Source organism: Hibiscus syriacus, unplaced genomic scaffold, assembly GCF_006381635.1.
Source record: "Hibiscus syriacus cultivar Baekdansim isolate YM2019G1 unplaced genomic scaffold, ASM638163v2 tig00110847_pilon, whole genome shotgun sequence".
In the NCBI taxonomy this organism is placed as follows: domain Eukaryota; kingdom Viridiplantae; phylum Streptophyta; class Magnoliopsida; order Malvales; family Malvaceae; genus Hibiscus; species Hibiscus syriacus.
The window spans coordinates 2044353-2061105 of record NW_024062888.1 but is presented as its reverse complement, the minus strand read 5'-3'; positions in this window follow the sequence as shown (position 1 = coordinate 2061105).

The window sequence follows — 16753 nt, the reverse complement described above, 5'->3', positions numbered from 1 at the left end:
AATAAACAGAACCAGAATTAATCAACCTGTATGTCGAAAACCATTCTCTATTTGGCGTGATGTGATAAGAACATCCAGAATCAAGAATCCAAACATTCGTCAATTGAGTCATTGAAATAGAGAGCATATCACACTCACTGGAATCAGAATTTTCATTCTCGACCACATTCACAGACTTGGATGAGTATCACGCTTCTCATCAGCCTGCTTTTTCAACTTCGGACAGTCTCGCTTCATATGTCCTGCCTCCTTGCACTAGTAACAGTGAATTATTTTCTTATCCTTAGATTTGGATCTGAAATTCCGTTTCCCATACCCTGCCTTCTCTGGCTTCCATCCACAGTCTCGATTACCCTTGACATATAAGCTATCAGCTTGAGAGCTTTCCCCTGCACTCTACTTTCTCTGGCTGTGAGCCAACAAGGCTGCAGTAATCTCCTCAATTTTGATAGTCTCTTTCCTATATGTTAGAGTAGTCACCATGTGTTCGTAAGAGGGAGGCAACGAACACAACAAAATCATCGCTTTGTCTTTATCCTCAATTTTCACATCAAGCTGAGCCAAATCAGAAACGATTTGATTGAAGACATTTACGTGTTGCGCCAAATCATGATCGTCCTGCATCTTCATCCCATACAGCGTTGCTTTAGATACAGTTTAGTCATTAAGGATTGGACATAAACTGACTTTTTAACTTATTCCAAATTTCATCTGGAGACGACAGATGCATGACGTAATACATGACCTCGTCCACCAAACATAATCGTATGGTTCCTGCCGCTCGCTATTGTAATTCTTCCCAATCTTAATCCTCCATCGACGTCGGTTTTGTAGGTCGCAAAGCCTTCAGGATTCCTTGCTGCGCCAACAGATCATTCACCCTTGTTTGCCATAATTCAAAGTTACCCTGACCATCGAATTTCGTAACTTTGAATTTTGCTCCTACATCTAATACCAATTGTTGAAGAATCGGGTAAAGAAAAATGAAATAACACAAGAATTTTAACGAGGTTCAACAATGTGCTTACGTCCTCGGTGCCTAGGCGGCGCTAAAAGTTTTATTTGATGTCTCATAGGTTTAGGTTACATCTCTATTTATAATGAATAAACCCTTGTACATAATTACAAAATTAACCCTATACCGGTATATTTATTAGTCATACCTTACATTAATAATGATATTTAAATTAATAAAATATTTACTTTATAACATCCATAATCCGTATATATCTCGAAATACGAGTTAAAAATGCTACATCAAACTTACAGATATTTGTTAATCATAAATGTTTAAAAAATTTGTTTCATTGTAAAACATTCTTTTATCCACTTTAAAACTATTCCTTTAATTGCATAAAATCATAAAATAATAATTTATCGCATAAAACAATTCCAGTTTTAGGCAGTAACTAGACAATTTAGTGTTGTTTAATAAACTATTTAAAATTGCTTAAGCATTTCTTAATTTACATATCATTTTAATATATCAAACATAAACTCGGATATAATTAAACTAGCTAAATAAATGGTCCTAGTTACTATTACAGGCCATTTAAAATAAAATTGATAAAACCAACTGACTGATACGATATTAGGTATGATTTTCTGGAAAAATTCTAAAGAGGCTCCTCACTTCACGTTCCTTTCTTTATCCGAACCTACGCATGAAAATCATCACGCGCTAAGTGAAACTTAGTGAGGCAGTAACATAGCTAAAGTGAGATAAAACATAAATTTCAAAAAGTATTATAAACATAAATATGTAATTTAAACAAAAACATTAAAATTTTCAAACCGAGTTATTCAAGTTGTTTTCCTCTTGAAAACCTGAAAAATCAACATCTCACGATTTTATAAAAAAATCATGTAAATCAACATCAAATATAACAAACATTTCATATTATTTTCATTCGTACATATATCATGTACGAACTTTCATTTCATTTCCATAATCTTTTCTTTCATATACTTGTCATAACTGTCACATTTACTTTTATAACCCAATGTATATGTAAGAGAATGCAAGGTACGTGATTCAGACGAGTGTGCGTAGTAAGCAATTCATTGCCATCATCGTAATCAGAATATGCACTCCAAGTGCATTTATATCATTTGCACCAACAATGCTACTCATAATGTACACAAATGTATTAGATCATAATCAGAATCACTTCGCCTCATGGCATGCTAATTGTACATACGACTCTCAATGCAACATACAGTGAACTTTCAGATCATATTTTATTCGTTTCATAATCAATATGTCAAATTCAGAATCATTTTTGTATTTCATCATCATCAAAGTAGAACATGGGCAGTTCATACCCTAAATCAACCATAAAACTTTATATAACATTATGAAAATAATTTATATTTAAAATAGAAAATATATTTTAAATAATACGATGCTGACTTATCACAAGTCGCCCTCAATCAGAATAATTAAATAAATAAAATGTACTCACTTTGATACTTTATTTATAAGTCAGAATATAAGCCTCACAAAGCTTTATTTTTAAATCATTTGCTTTAGTTGCTTCAACTACATAATTTATCAAAATTTCATACTCTGGCAATTTGTACTACCTTCAAAAAAGTATTATTATGTATTAATATACATACTTAAAAATATTTTTGTTTATACCCTTGAAAATTAGACTCGAGTACAAATCTAACCATATAAGGTACTTATTCTAGTTCAACTTGTACAATTTATAGAGAATTTTAAAAGTTGACTTACAAAAATTGTTTTGAGCAAAATCTGTCACCCTATTTTCTGACGTATCATCGATTAAAAATGCATATCTTTTTGTATAACCTCAAAATTAGTATCCATTTGTTTTAAACAAAACTAGACTGATATGTAAATACAACGGTATAGTTATAATCTTCTAATCACTTCTGTATAATTTATGGTAACTTTCCCTAATTAACATCCTTAGCTTATTGCATAATTCTATTAGCTTACCAAATGAACATTTATACATGAATCACAAATCTCATAATATTTAGGAGTCACTTATTACCACAATAACTCTGTCACTGGCTCATCGCAAGCCAAAGTTCATTCGAAACATAAATACAAATTAAATAAGCATAATACAACAAAATAACCTTAACGTTTGACAGTGGTGTCAAATTTGTCCATATTGTTTTTTTGGAACATTTGACCCCTTAACGTTTCATTTTAGGTAAAAAACACCCTCGTTGGATGAAAACCGTTAGTCACTAATAGTCAACGCATGGAGATCACATGACAAGCTTATACAACATCACACGCTGACATGGCAATGCCACATATGTAAAGGTGATGACATGGCATTTTCCACGTCAGCAAAAATTAATTTTTAAAAAATAATTATATTAATTTTTTAATAATTTTCATCCAATACAAAGATGAGACGTGTCATCATTTAATTGTCTTAAATATAAAATTGTAAAAAATACCTTCCAGTATCCTCATCTTTGTTTTCCTCCTCAACTTTCTTGACATCTTCTTCCACTGCATCAGTTTTAGGTTCCTCCTTTGCTTCACTTTCCACTTCTTTGCTTTCCTTGTCTTCCTTGACCAATTGATCTTCATCCATCTTCGCAGTCTCAACTTTCTCTTTATTTTTCTTGTCTTCTTCTATTTCCTTTATCCCATTGTCTTCTTCCTCTTTTATCTCCGATGCAACTTCAACATATTTTTTGGGAAGAGTTGTCCCATTAGCCACTAGGTCAAGGACTTTGGTCTTCGTTTATTCTTCACCCATAATCAAATCAATTCCAAATAAATGCTTTACTTTTTTTTCTACTACCTTCCAAAGGGCATTTTTCCCGAAAAATCACCGGTTATCGGTATATTTACCGATCTAACACCGGTCAGATTATATTTCCCGATCTAACACTCGTAGCAGTAAAGTGCGCGCCCTGCCCGCGCTATACGCTGACATGGGTTACACGTGGGTATAGCGCGACACCTGATCCGCACTATACGCCACGTAGAGGTGTAGTGCAGATTAGGGGTCGCGCTATACCTGGTTATCTGACACGTAGGGTATAGCGCGGTACAGGGGGCGCGCTATACCTTTAATTACCCACCCGTTCACACCCCAATCCTCCCTATAATACCTCCATCCTCAATCACTTTCATCACACCAAATTCTCTCAAATTCTCTCAAATACTCTCTCTATTTAAGGTATATTTTATAATATTTTTAATATTATGTATTTAATTTATTTAAGTATTTTACTTTATTTAATATTTTACTAATATAATTCTTTTGCAGATATATAATGGAAGGCAGTCTACTTCGCTTAGATGGAAATCATATATCTCGACACTTTGCTGATACGATAACATTTTAATGTTTTAATTTAATTTAAATTATTAGTAATAATTAGTTGATTTATTTAATGCATGATTATTAGATTAAGAATTAATTTTTATAATTATTTATTTTTAGGAGAAGGACCGTGTATTAGATCCTTTTATTAGGAATCTTAAGTTAGTGATACCTACCCGTGTCTTGTCGTATTTAGTAGAGGCTGGATTTGGACGATCACGCTTGAGGATGTTGCTATGCACCTGGGGCTTTCGGTGGATGGAGATGTGATATCAGGGATAACTTCTGGTTATTGGACTACTTTATGTCGGGATAATCTAGGACGTGTCCCGGAAAGTTTTATTGGAGGTAGGATACCGTTAAATTGGTTAGATGCCAATTTTCGGGAGTTGAGCGCAGACGCCTATGAGGATGAGGTTAAGATGTATGCACGAGCATGAATATTGCAGTTAATAGGAGGGTTGCTGATGCCAAAAAAATCGTGCAACCTAGTTCACTGCATGTGGTTGCGACATCTTAGAGACTTTCGTCTTGCCGGATCATTCAGTTAGGGCTCAGCAGTTTTGGCTTTGTTGTACAGAGAGATGTGTGGAGCCACTGACTACATGCGTAATGCTATCGGCGGATGTATCCTACTGCTACAGTCTTGGCCATGGTATCAATTGCCCTTTTTATGTCCCGTTGTGAAGAACCCATTCGTATTTCCACTACTTCTAAGGTAATTATAAAACTGATTTTGTATATTAATAATTTTATACAGCGTATAATAAATTTTTTTCCTTGAATAGGTGGTCTACTGATAGGAAAAATCATCAGGAGCTACCTGATGATTAGAAAAAATTAGGGTGTTAATCGATCAGAAGGCTGGCACATAGGAATGAATTTTAATGTTTAAAAATCGATTTTAGATTATAGTTATATAATTATATTATTATTTTGATAAGAATTATATATTATTTGTTTTAGTTTGAATGAGTGTCATATTCTACTGATGATGAGGGCGGTGATCCCACCTGAGTTGAGGGGTCCATCAGATGTTTGGATGGTGATGGTCCCTTTGATCTGTTATGCGACCGTTGAGTGGCGCTCCACTGATCGCGTGCTCCGGTAGTTTGTTTGTTTTCAACAAATTCAGGAAGCACCTTACAATATGGATGAGTTGCATAGCTTAGATAGACGCGACAAGACAGATATAGATTGGTGGTGAGGCATCATGAGTGGGTCGTGTTGTGGGAGGATCGACATCGGTGCCTTCCACGTAGAGAGCCCATTTTTACTGACTTCTTGATGTATGCTGAGGATTATTATGAGTGGTTCAATAGTAACGGGAAACTGTTTCTACTTCCCGAGGATGCATGAGGGCAGACCTTTCCACGACGTCGACAGATACATTCACCGACACAGCACCATCGTCCCCCGACTCGTGGACGGAGAGCAGGTGCTTCCGGTTCATCCTCAGCTGCACCAACAGGACCTTTACAGCAGCCACCACAACCATTTATGATGCCGCAGCCATATATGATGCCGTCATCGCCTTTCCATTACCAGATATCGCCGTCGCCGCCTTCACCTGGTTTTATGACCCCGCCACCGCCACCGTCACATATGACCCCTCCTGGAGGCTATTATGGGTCTATGTTTGTAGATCCGACTTGGGGTTCATATGCTGAATATTTGGCAGGTTCAGCCTCATCACCCATGGCCGCAACACAACACCTCCTGTACAGTTTTCACACTCAGCGATGTCTGGGTTTTTCCCAGTTTTCGCAGGCCGGTGGGATAGTCAGTCATACACCTCCAAGGTCCTTATTCTATGGAGGTGCTTCATCTTCATCAGCTCCTCATCAACCTAATGTACCTGCTCAGGACGACGACGACGAGGACGACGATTATAACAGCGAGGAGTCAAAACCAGTAATACGAAGAAATCCTCCTCGAACCGACAGCCACCGCCTTGCGGAACACATTCGCGACACATGCATCGATATTTTTTTTATTATATTTGTATTTACTTTATTTTATTTAATTGTAATTTGTTATTATTTCTCATTTAATACTTACTTTATTTTGTTAAATTTGTTGGACTTTTTTTAATATATTTCAGTTAATTTTGTTTATTACCATTTAATATCAGTTATTGTAATTTGGTTATCATTTACCATTTAATTCTTATTATAAGTTTGTTGTATTTAAATACCAAATTGTTATTAGTTTGATAAAATTTAATGATTGTGTTCATTTTTTTAATCTTCATCAGCGATTATCGAATGACATTAACTTGAAGTAAATGCAAATTAAAATACAAGAATTATTATTTGATAAACAAATACATCATTTCCTCATCAATTGTTACTTGATGACAACAGAAGTGGACATGTTTTTCTAGTGTGTCATGGGTTTCTACAATGCCCACATCTTCTGTCTTGTCTAGATCTTTCTCGAATATCCATATCGCAATGAATTCGATTGGATTTTGGACAACCACGCTCCCTCAATAAACTCGGATTTGGTATAATCGAAAGCCAATCTTGAACCTCATTAGGGTCTTTGTCATTACCTATGGGGGGAAACTCAAATTCGTATACCTTAAAAACTTCAGATAGTAGGTATACGGGATCCACAAAATGGTTATAGTCTTGACGTGTATACGAGCAAGCTGCTATCACATGAGAGCATGGATACTTCAGATCTTGAAAAAACCCGCAGTCGCACGTTCTGTCCCTTAGATTTACTCTTAACGACACAGCTTCAATCCCTTGAAGAGGTCGGCAACTCTGTGACATGAAACATTTCATGCCTTCTAGAGAAGCTTGTTACAAACATTCCATTTGATGCAGTAATTTTTTTTTGTAGATCTGCAACTAATCTAGGGTGATAGACATGACTGCCTTGCATCCAGGTTTGAGCTTGTCCCCCGAGCTTCGCAAAAAGAGCCCCTAAACAAAATATGTAGTTTTTACCAAAGCTACAGGTAAGTGACGTGCACCCTTTAAGGTTGAATTGATTGCCTCAGCCAAGTTGGTCGTCATGTGTCCATATCGATATCCACCATCATATGCGTTCGTCCACATTTCTTTATCGATGAGGCTGATGTAATCGTATCATTCCTCGCTCTTTACCCGTAAATCTTGAAGCATTGATTCAAACGTTCGAGGAAGTAGTTCGTAACCTGATCAAAAAATGTATAACTTACTAACTTGCTTTTTTGCAAAATTAAAATGATCAAAAAATGTATAACTTACTAACTTGCTTTCACTTACCCATACGCACAATTAATTGACGCTCATCATTCTTCTTGTACCTTCCATGATAGTTCGCAGTAATGTGTCGGAGACAATTCCTATGTTGGACAAAGGGTGGTTGCCACATTATACCCAAAGACTCCATTGTTGCTTTGATCACAGCTCCGCGATCTGAAACGACACAAATATTTTCCCTCGTGATAACATGTGCACGTAAATTTCGGAAGAAAAAAGCCCAAGAATTTGTATCTTCTCCTTTGACAAGAGCAAAAGCAACTGGAAGAATGTTGCGATTGCCATCTTGGACAACTGCCAATAATAAAACTTGCTTTTATTTTCCATACAAAAAAGTCCCGTCGATCTGGACCACATGCTTGTAGTATTTGACAGCATTAACGCACTATGGTAACTCCAAAAAACCCGGTAGAATTGGCTTCGATCGCGAAGAACTCGATAATTATGGTATGCATAGGAGGTTTCAAGGTCCACAATTATCCCAGATTCAACGTCCACACCAGCCTAAACCAACCTGGAAGTTCGTTGTAAGATGCATCTCATTCGCCATGAAGTTTGACAATGACATTTTATTTTTCCAACGAAGCTTTTTTATAGGAGACAGTGTACCCATACTACGATTGTATAGCTGAAATCAACACTGCAACAACTATAAGAGAGATTGCTTTTACCATGGGCATGATGGCTTGGCATATCATTTCAGAGTCCAAGTTGGGATGATCTTGGTTGACCCCTCCAGCACAACATGTGTGAGGACCGTTGTATACTGTTAGTTCCCATATGTTGTTTTTCCTCTTCATTTTCGATACGCGAACCATCCAATTGCATCCGTTTTTGCGTCGGGCACAGTAGCATACATATTTTTTGGTCGTTGATCAGTTGACTCTGGACTGAACAGAATTACGGATATTGTAATTTTTTATAGCCATCATCGCTTTTTCTTTGCTTGAAAACTCCATGCCTAAAGATAACTCACCATTATTTTTTGATGAGTAATATCCATAGTCACCGAGATGAGGAATATCCACAAATTCTGGCCCGTAGATTGCACCATAATCAGCTTCATACATGTGTGTAGGAGGGTCAGTTTGTGTCACATTTCCTGGAACTTCATCTAGATCATCATCATCGGAGTTGAATTACGGTGATTCTGGGTGAATGAATAGTCCGGTCTCAGCACCATCCACACCAGGCTCACGAAGCGGTTCTTCTGGTGGAGATGATGGTTCCTCCATGCGCTCCACATTTAGGTCGAAGAACCTACTACTTGCATGTCTTCCCCTTGAACTAGAAGGCATATCGACATTGAGATCGAAAAACTCATAGTCGAATGCCTTCCCCTGGAGCTTGAAGCCATCGTGTCAAATGGAAACTGCACAGATTGTTGCATCGATGACATCTCCATATTAAGGTCAAAGAAATTTGCAGATAAATGTCTTCCCCTTGAACTGGACGCGGTGTTGCCATACGGATTGTTCGTGGACACACCTCGGTACATATCGTAAGGAGTTGCGATGAATGTCTCCCCATTATGGCATTAAAATCATTACACATTACTGTTGTCGGGCTGTCAACTTGATCAACTTGTTCAGCCAGCCCATAGTGGGAGCTTAATAATTGACCCCGAACAGTACGCACTTGAACAAAATGTGCATATATCTCAATAGCGACGTCTGAATAATTACTTTGAGCTTCAACCATCATTTAACATCATCATTGTTCGAAAGTTCGAATGTTGTATAAGTTAATGGCAACAATGATGTTGGAAATCTGTATTGCAACGACGACATTTTTCTACTACTTCCAATATGAATCTTCCTCGAAATCTTCGTTATCAGCTCCTCAAGAGTTATGTTTCTCTTGAATGATATTTTAACACGCTCATTTGATACGAAAACAACACCGGTTTCATCTTCTCGAATTTCACTATCATAATAAACAATAGCTGAAAGTCGCGCATTCTTTGAGTTTAAAAGCGCGGCAATATTATATCTACAAAAAAAATAACTGAAACAAACCTGATTAAATAAATTATATATGAACGAAAATATAACACAATAAATTTTTTACACATCAACGTAAATAATTTAAATAATATAATTTTATATTATTTTCTGCACCGCAAAACTATTTCGACGTATGCTCCCGCTTTTCAATTTTACAAACATAAAAATTAATTGAAAATAATTAGTATAATATTTTTTTCAAATAATGATAATAAACAATAAGTATAATTAAAAAATTATAACAAAATTACCTTATAACAAAAAATCGCACGAACTTCTAAATCAAATATGAGAATATTGCCAGAATTATTACTCATTGACGGAATTGTTGTATTAATTTATAAGTTGAGAGGAGAGATGCGAGGAGATGTGACAAATTTAACCGGCGGAGGAGTGTATTTATAACCATATAAGGCGTGGTATCTGCACCGTCCTATATGTAATTATTCAGATAAAAGATATAGCGCGGATCAGGGACCGCGTTAAATATAATTCACCCCTACGTGGCATATAGCGCGCCCCCTGATCCGCGTATACCCATACATGGCGTATAGCGTGGATCAGGGGGCGCTATACACACGTATAACCCATGTCGCGTATAGCGCGGTACAGGGTACGTTATACCCAAATGGCGTCAAATTAACATATAGCGCGATTCAAGAGACGCGCTTTATTACTACAGATATTAATCAAAAAATATAATCTAACCGATATTAGATCGATAAATATACCGATCACCGATAATTTTTCAAAAAATACATCCCTTCCAAAGGTGTAGGATAAAATAACAAACTAGCCGAAAACAACATAAAATATTGTCATCTTTGTTTAGTTCAAAACCTGACAATCCTTGTAAATCCCATTATCTTCGAAAGGACAAGCATCGAAAGGAAGAGGGTTCCAGAATAGAGGAGACAAAGGTCGATGGCATCAAGTTCAGAGTAGAGTCATTCAGAGGGATCTTGGAGTGAGGAGGTCCAAGTTTGGAGACGAGTGGATGGCTTCATAGATAACACAAGTAAAAGGATATTGTCATGTGCTTTGAGGGAAGTTTTCAATAACTAAATAGAAGTGAGACAGGTTTTATTCCGAGAAGCATCAGGAATCCCAGGTATAAGGAATTCAACTTTGCTTTTGTGCGATTTGCTTCCAAGTTAGATTTGGATAATTGCATAAGGAGAATGAACAATGCAAAGATAGAAGGACGAATTATTACGGTGTCGAGAGGAAAGTTTACAATGTTTTCACAAGAAGGTTTTAAAGAAAAGAGGATGAGACTTCGGTGAAGAAGCTAGGATGCCCTTCGGATTCTTCGGTTAGGAAGAGAGTATAGATGGAGAAGGGAAGAGATTCCAGGACATTCGCTGACGCTTTGTTAGGGAAATAGAAGGTGGAAGAAGGCGTCGAGCCAGAAACAGAAAAAGATCTGGTTCAGGAGGAGAAAGAGAAGGTGGGAGGTGGTGCCGACCCAGAAATTCAAAAGGATCTGTTATAGGAGGAGGGTTTGATGACCTTGCCGGGCCTTGCTATAGTTGCAGAACAGGTGGTAGGTATGGAGACGACTCCAAATTGTTGGAGTTCCAGATTCCATCAGAGGATATATAATGGATAGAGCACTCGTTAGTTGGGCTTATCAGAGAGAACTTTGATTTGGAGTTAGTTCAAAGAGCACTGGAAGAGGAAGGAATCAATGCAAAGCTTGTAAAGTGGGAAAATATGCAGAATTCGTGTATCCTTATTTTCAGTTCAAAAAGTGATTTAGAAGAAGCATGGGAGGAAAAGGATGGTGGCTGGGACTATTGGTTCAAATATATTGCTCCCATCAAAGACAAGTTAGGATACACCTCTTCCTATTACACACGCGTTCTCAAAGGCATCCCTCTACAACTGTGGCGTATTAATTTTTTCTCGGCTCTGGGAATAAGTGGGGTACTTTTTGGAGGTAGATGAGTCCACGAGAGGAATGAAGATTTTCTCTTCAGAGAAAATAATAATCAGAGCAGCTTGTTGGTTTGATATCCCGGAATCGGTGAATATCTGATCAAAAGGTAGATTTGTTGTTATCAAGGTGGAGGGTCCAGAGGAGGAGAGCAATCTGGTGAAACGTATATATGAGGTCGGAGAGGGTAACTTTGCTGATGTGTGGGAAATAGAAAGGAACGTTGATCGAGAGTTTTCAGGTTTGGAAAAGGAGTTGGCTCTGAGAATGGTGTTCCGACGAGATTCAGTGCTCCAACAGCTACTCATGCTCGGTCAAAGAATAATATTGAACACGGCGCTTTGGATTCCAGTAAGGCGGTAGATTTGGAGGCAGTGGGTAATACATCTGACGAAAGTATTAATTCGTACATGCATGGAGCTGTTGATATTTCCAACCTGGGTGATTTAATCGATGAGAGGGTTTTGAACTTGGGTGGTTTAGACGATAGTGATAATGGGATTTACAGGGATTGTCAGGTTTTGTCTGCTGAGAGGGTTTGGATAGTTTTACTATTTTATATTAAGTCAATGAAATGATTACACATGTTATCTTTATATTGATTGAAAATAAATAAAAATAAATATAATTATTTTTAAAAAATTAATTTTTCTGACATGATATCATCTTTGTATATGTGGCATTGCCACATTAGAATACGATATTATGTAAGTTTGACATGTCATCTTCATGTTACTGTTAGTTGACTAATAATTTTCATTCAACGATTGTGTTTTTTTGACTGAAATGAAACGTTAAGAGATTAAATGTTCAAAAATAATAATGCGGGTAAATTTGACACTACTGTCAAACGTCAGGTTATTTTATTGCATTATGCCAATTAAATATGCACTCATATTTGTTCACTATCGAACATTTTCTATGATAATCTTTCAATCCCGTAATTTTTCCTTCCCTTTCAAGTCACTTGAATCACTAGGTTTATCATGGTCTTACAATGTCATATAATAAATAAAATATTCAAATTATATGTTAGTATCGTATTAATATAATCTAATTAATAATATAAAAATTTGGAAAATAAAATCGATATTAATCGGTATAAAACTAAATCATTTTTCCATAATAAATTTCTCAAAATTACTCATTTTATTCTTCAAATATTTATTTCCTCATCAGCCCTTCAACTTTTACAAACTTTGCATTCAAATTACTAATTATGAATTCTTTTTGGAATTCATATCAACCTTTCCATTTAATTCATAATGACCCTTCACTATTATGATCATTTCACATAATTTACTAAAATTTTCAGCACCTTGATACTATCTCAATTCATTACCTCAACATTCAAAACCTTGTAATTCCATCATCTATTTCCATAGACTTTTCGAATTCAACTTTCCCCTTTAACAAACTTGCAAATTGATCCCCAAACAAATATTTAAATTTAAAAATCAGTATGCTAATAAATTTTCCAGCATTGTACTTTTCTCCACAAAATAATACAATCATTTTGAAAAACTCAGAATTAAGTCCCAACCTTTGAGACTATTCGAATTCTACCACCAAGTTCATCCAAATTTGTACTTTGATCCCAAATCACTTATTTAACTTAAATTCCAGCATTCTATAATTAAAATTCAACATTGAATACTCCAATTTATTCCTTTATACATCAATGTCCCTAATTCTCAAAATTTGCAAACTAGCACTTTTTCTATCTCAAGGTTCCAAATTGATCCAAATCAATCTCCAAATCACATAGAACACATCTAATATCAATTCTAGACCATTGGAAAATTTTCAACATTTTCCCCATAATTTTTCCCTATGGCTGAAAATCGTAAAGTAGCTAGGGTGAACTTTTCATTCAATTTCAAGCATGAGTTCAACCTCCTAACATTAAATTCATGCTATTCCAATCATCACAACATCAAATTCAATCAACTCTATAAACCCTAACCATGGCCTAACATGTTGAGTTAATCGATTGACGAATATGGCCAAGAGGGGGGTGAATTGGCAATTAAAATTTTGGTGGAAGCTTTTGCAGAAAATTGAAAGAAATTTGCACAGCGATTTAGAGTGGTTTGACTTTCTCAACCAAAGTCTACGTCCACTACCTTAGCTATCCACACTAAGGATTTTCCACAAATTCACTAATTTGTCTTTCTTTTGAGGACAAAGATTAACCTTACAAACCCTCAAGAATTATACCCCAAATTCTTGAGAACACTCTCTCCCAAAGAGAACAATACAAATTTGCAAAGTTACAAGGAAATCCTCACAAGGTAGATTGTTTACATAATTCTAGAACAAAGAAAAGAACACTCAAGAATGAATACAATTGAGCACAATAAGTGTTCTTGAAAGCAAAATGAATATTGAATGAAAAATAGGCTTGAAATGCTCAAACTTGAGTTTTATGCTTTCTATTTGATTCTCTCTTGATTCTAGTTGCTTGTTGTTTCTTGTTGTTAATCAATGTCTTCTAAGCTTGCTTAAATACACCTTGAATTACTTCTGAACGTTGGGGATCATTAATGAAGTTTTTGGAGTCGTTTAAGTGTGAAAACAATTAATATTTCTCCTTGGAGCGTGGGGAGAATCGGTACCCCTAATGGGGAATCGGTTCCCTAAATGTAAAATTCAAATATTTCGACCATTGAACAGTGGGGGGAATTGGTACCCCTTGGGGGGAATCGGTTCCCTCCGAGCATACTGGAATTCTCGGAGCCAAACCATTCAGGGGGAATCGGTTCCCTCTGAGCAATTTGAATTTTTGGCTTTGATATGGTTCGAAATATTTTGTAAAATTGTTTTTAAATTATTTTAAGATTAAAACTTAATTTTACACTTGAGTAAGGATTTAAAATGAACTTTGAAATACTTTGAGTAATATTTTGATATTCGATTTAATATATCGAATATGCTTAGAAAAAATCTTTTTCAAAATTAAAATTCTTTTAATTTAATTTGTTATATCGAAACATCAAAATGTTTTCAACAATCTCCCCCTTTTGATATAACAAAACATCAAGATTTTCTAATTTCAAAATGATTTTTGATTTTGAAAATACTACTCCCCCTTACTTTAACACTTCCTCTTCAAAAACTCCCCTTTTAATTTAATAACATTTCTCCCCCTTTTTGTTAAATCAAAACGATTTGTAAAAGAATTTAAATAAGGTTTTAAAATCATATAGCCAATTGATTATATATAGTTTAAGCTGCTAAGATCACAATCAAGAGAAACGTTAGCCATTAGTTTCATAATCAATATTCATAATTAATGTGACATGGCAAAATTGGTCATATATCTAACATGATGTAAATGATGCAATAACGAAGAAATTTAACCACACCAAATATATAAGTTCAAACATCTATAATCCATCAAATAAGTTCAAATATCAAACAACAAAAAGAAAACAATCCAAAAACATTCAAAATGTTTAAACAATAAGCTTTAAGTTCAAAGTACTAAAGCAAAACACAGATTCAAGCATCCGTAGGAGGATCGGGAGGAGGAAAACGAGCTCGCATAGCGACTATTGAGTGAGTTCATTAATACGAGCATTTGTTGCTTCATTGTTTGCACGCATCTCCTGAAGAATTTCCAATTGTTGAGCTCCCATTGTGGATAAATGGGACTCTATAGAAGTAAAGCGCGAATCTATGGTAGCATATAAGAAATTGAATGTCTCCATAAAAGATTGAAAATATGGAGGCATTTATTCATTTGTTGTGCTTGCTCCTCGGGCTGCTCAGGCTCATCTTCGACTTCATCGATGTCTCGCATTAATTGTTCAAGCTCAGGATGGTCTTCAGCTTCTGGTGGAGCTCTTGAAGAACTAGCTCTCGGAGTATTTTCAGAAGATCAAACCCATTCACCGGTTTCCTTATCCTTTATCCATCCCGCTCTCGTTAAGGAAAGAAGATTAATTTGTTTCTTTAAAGGAAAGACGGCCTCTAGACCTACTCTAAGCCCGTCTTTAGAAAATAGATTACTTAGAATGCAACCATAAACTAGAGAGAACAAAGTTTCTTATTTGGCACTAAGTTTACGGTTTCAACGATTTCAACAAAAATAATCTGAGATAGGTTTATTTTAATACTGTTTTGAAAATGTAACCACCAAAGATCTAAAGCACGAAGAGTAGAGTAATGACCTCCGATGGTCGAAACCACCAAGAAATCATTAGATGAAGAAAACGATCATGAAGGTCTAAGACACTCGCACTATCTCTTATTTTATAACGAGAACCTAAAACCTATTTTTCATTTGATATACCATCATTATCTAATCCTAATGCTTTGGCTATGTAAGCCGAGTTAATATGTAAGAATTGTCCTAGGAGGTAGGAACGAACTTCTATGGTTTCAGTTTGAGCTCAGTTTTTGACACAAACGGCATTAGAGTAAAAGATGCGAACAAGTTGATGGTAAACTATAGGTTCAAGGTCACAAAGTTTATCAAATTTCACTCTTGTAAAAGAGGAAGATATCTAAAATCGATATCTAACATAGCTTGACGAGAAGGGATATGTTCTTCTCTAATTTTGTAAGAGTCAAAATATTGATAATACCAAAAACGATGATTTCTAGGACCAGGATGATTGAAGCACGAGTTTTGGATAGTCATATTAGGATCAATAGGATTAGGATTAGGAATTGGAATTTCAGGAATAGGAGGAGGATTTGGAGGTGGATTTGGTTGACGGTGTGAGCGACTAGATGATGACCTAGCACGTTTAGGATTGGACATGTTTTAAGAAGTAGGAATAGAATGGATAACCTGCAATTTAGAAAACACATGTATGCAATTCAATCAATCCCAAAACTCAATTGAGTCCTCAACATTTCAAGGTTCTCTAAACCAATCCTAATGGGAAGTTTTTGAAAACTATTGAAAAATAAGATTTTGAAAAACGATATATGTATAGTTTTCATAACAACAACATAATTCAATTAAAACACAATAATTTGAAAGAAAAAAAATTATTTCGAAAATTTCAAAAGTTTTGGAAAAATTCTTGTGTTTTTGATGAAATTAGTTGTAAAAATTTAGTTTCTAAACACTAATAAGCAATGCCCGATCACTATTTTTATTTAAAAATAGTCTGTGTTCAAAATTAATGAAATGAGAGTTTAGAAAAATTTACCTTGAAAGATGAGATTGAGTGGATTTTGATGTTGTTTGCACGATTTTAATTATGC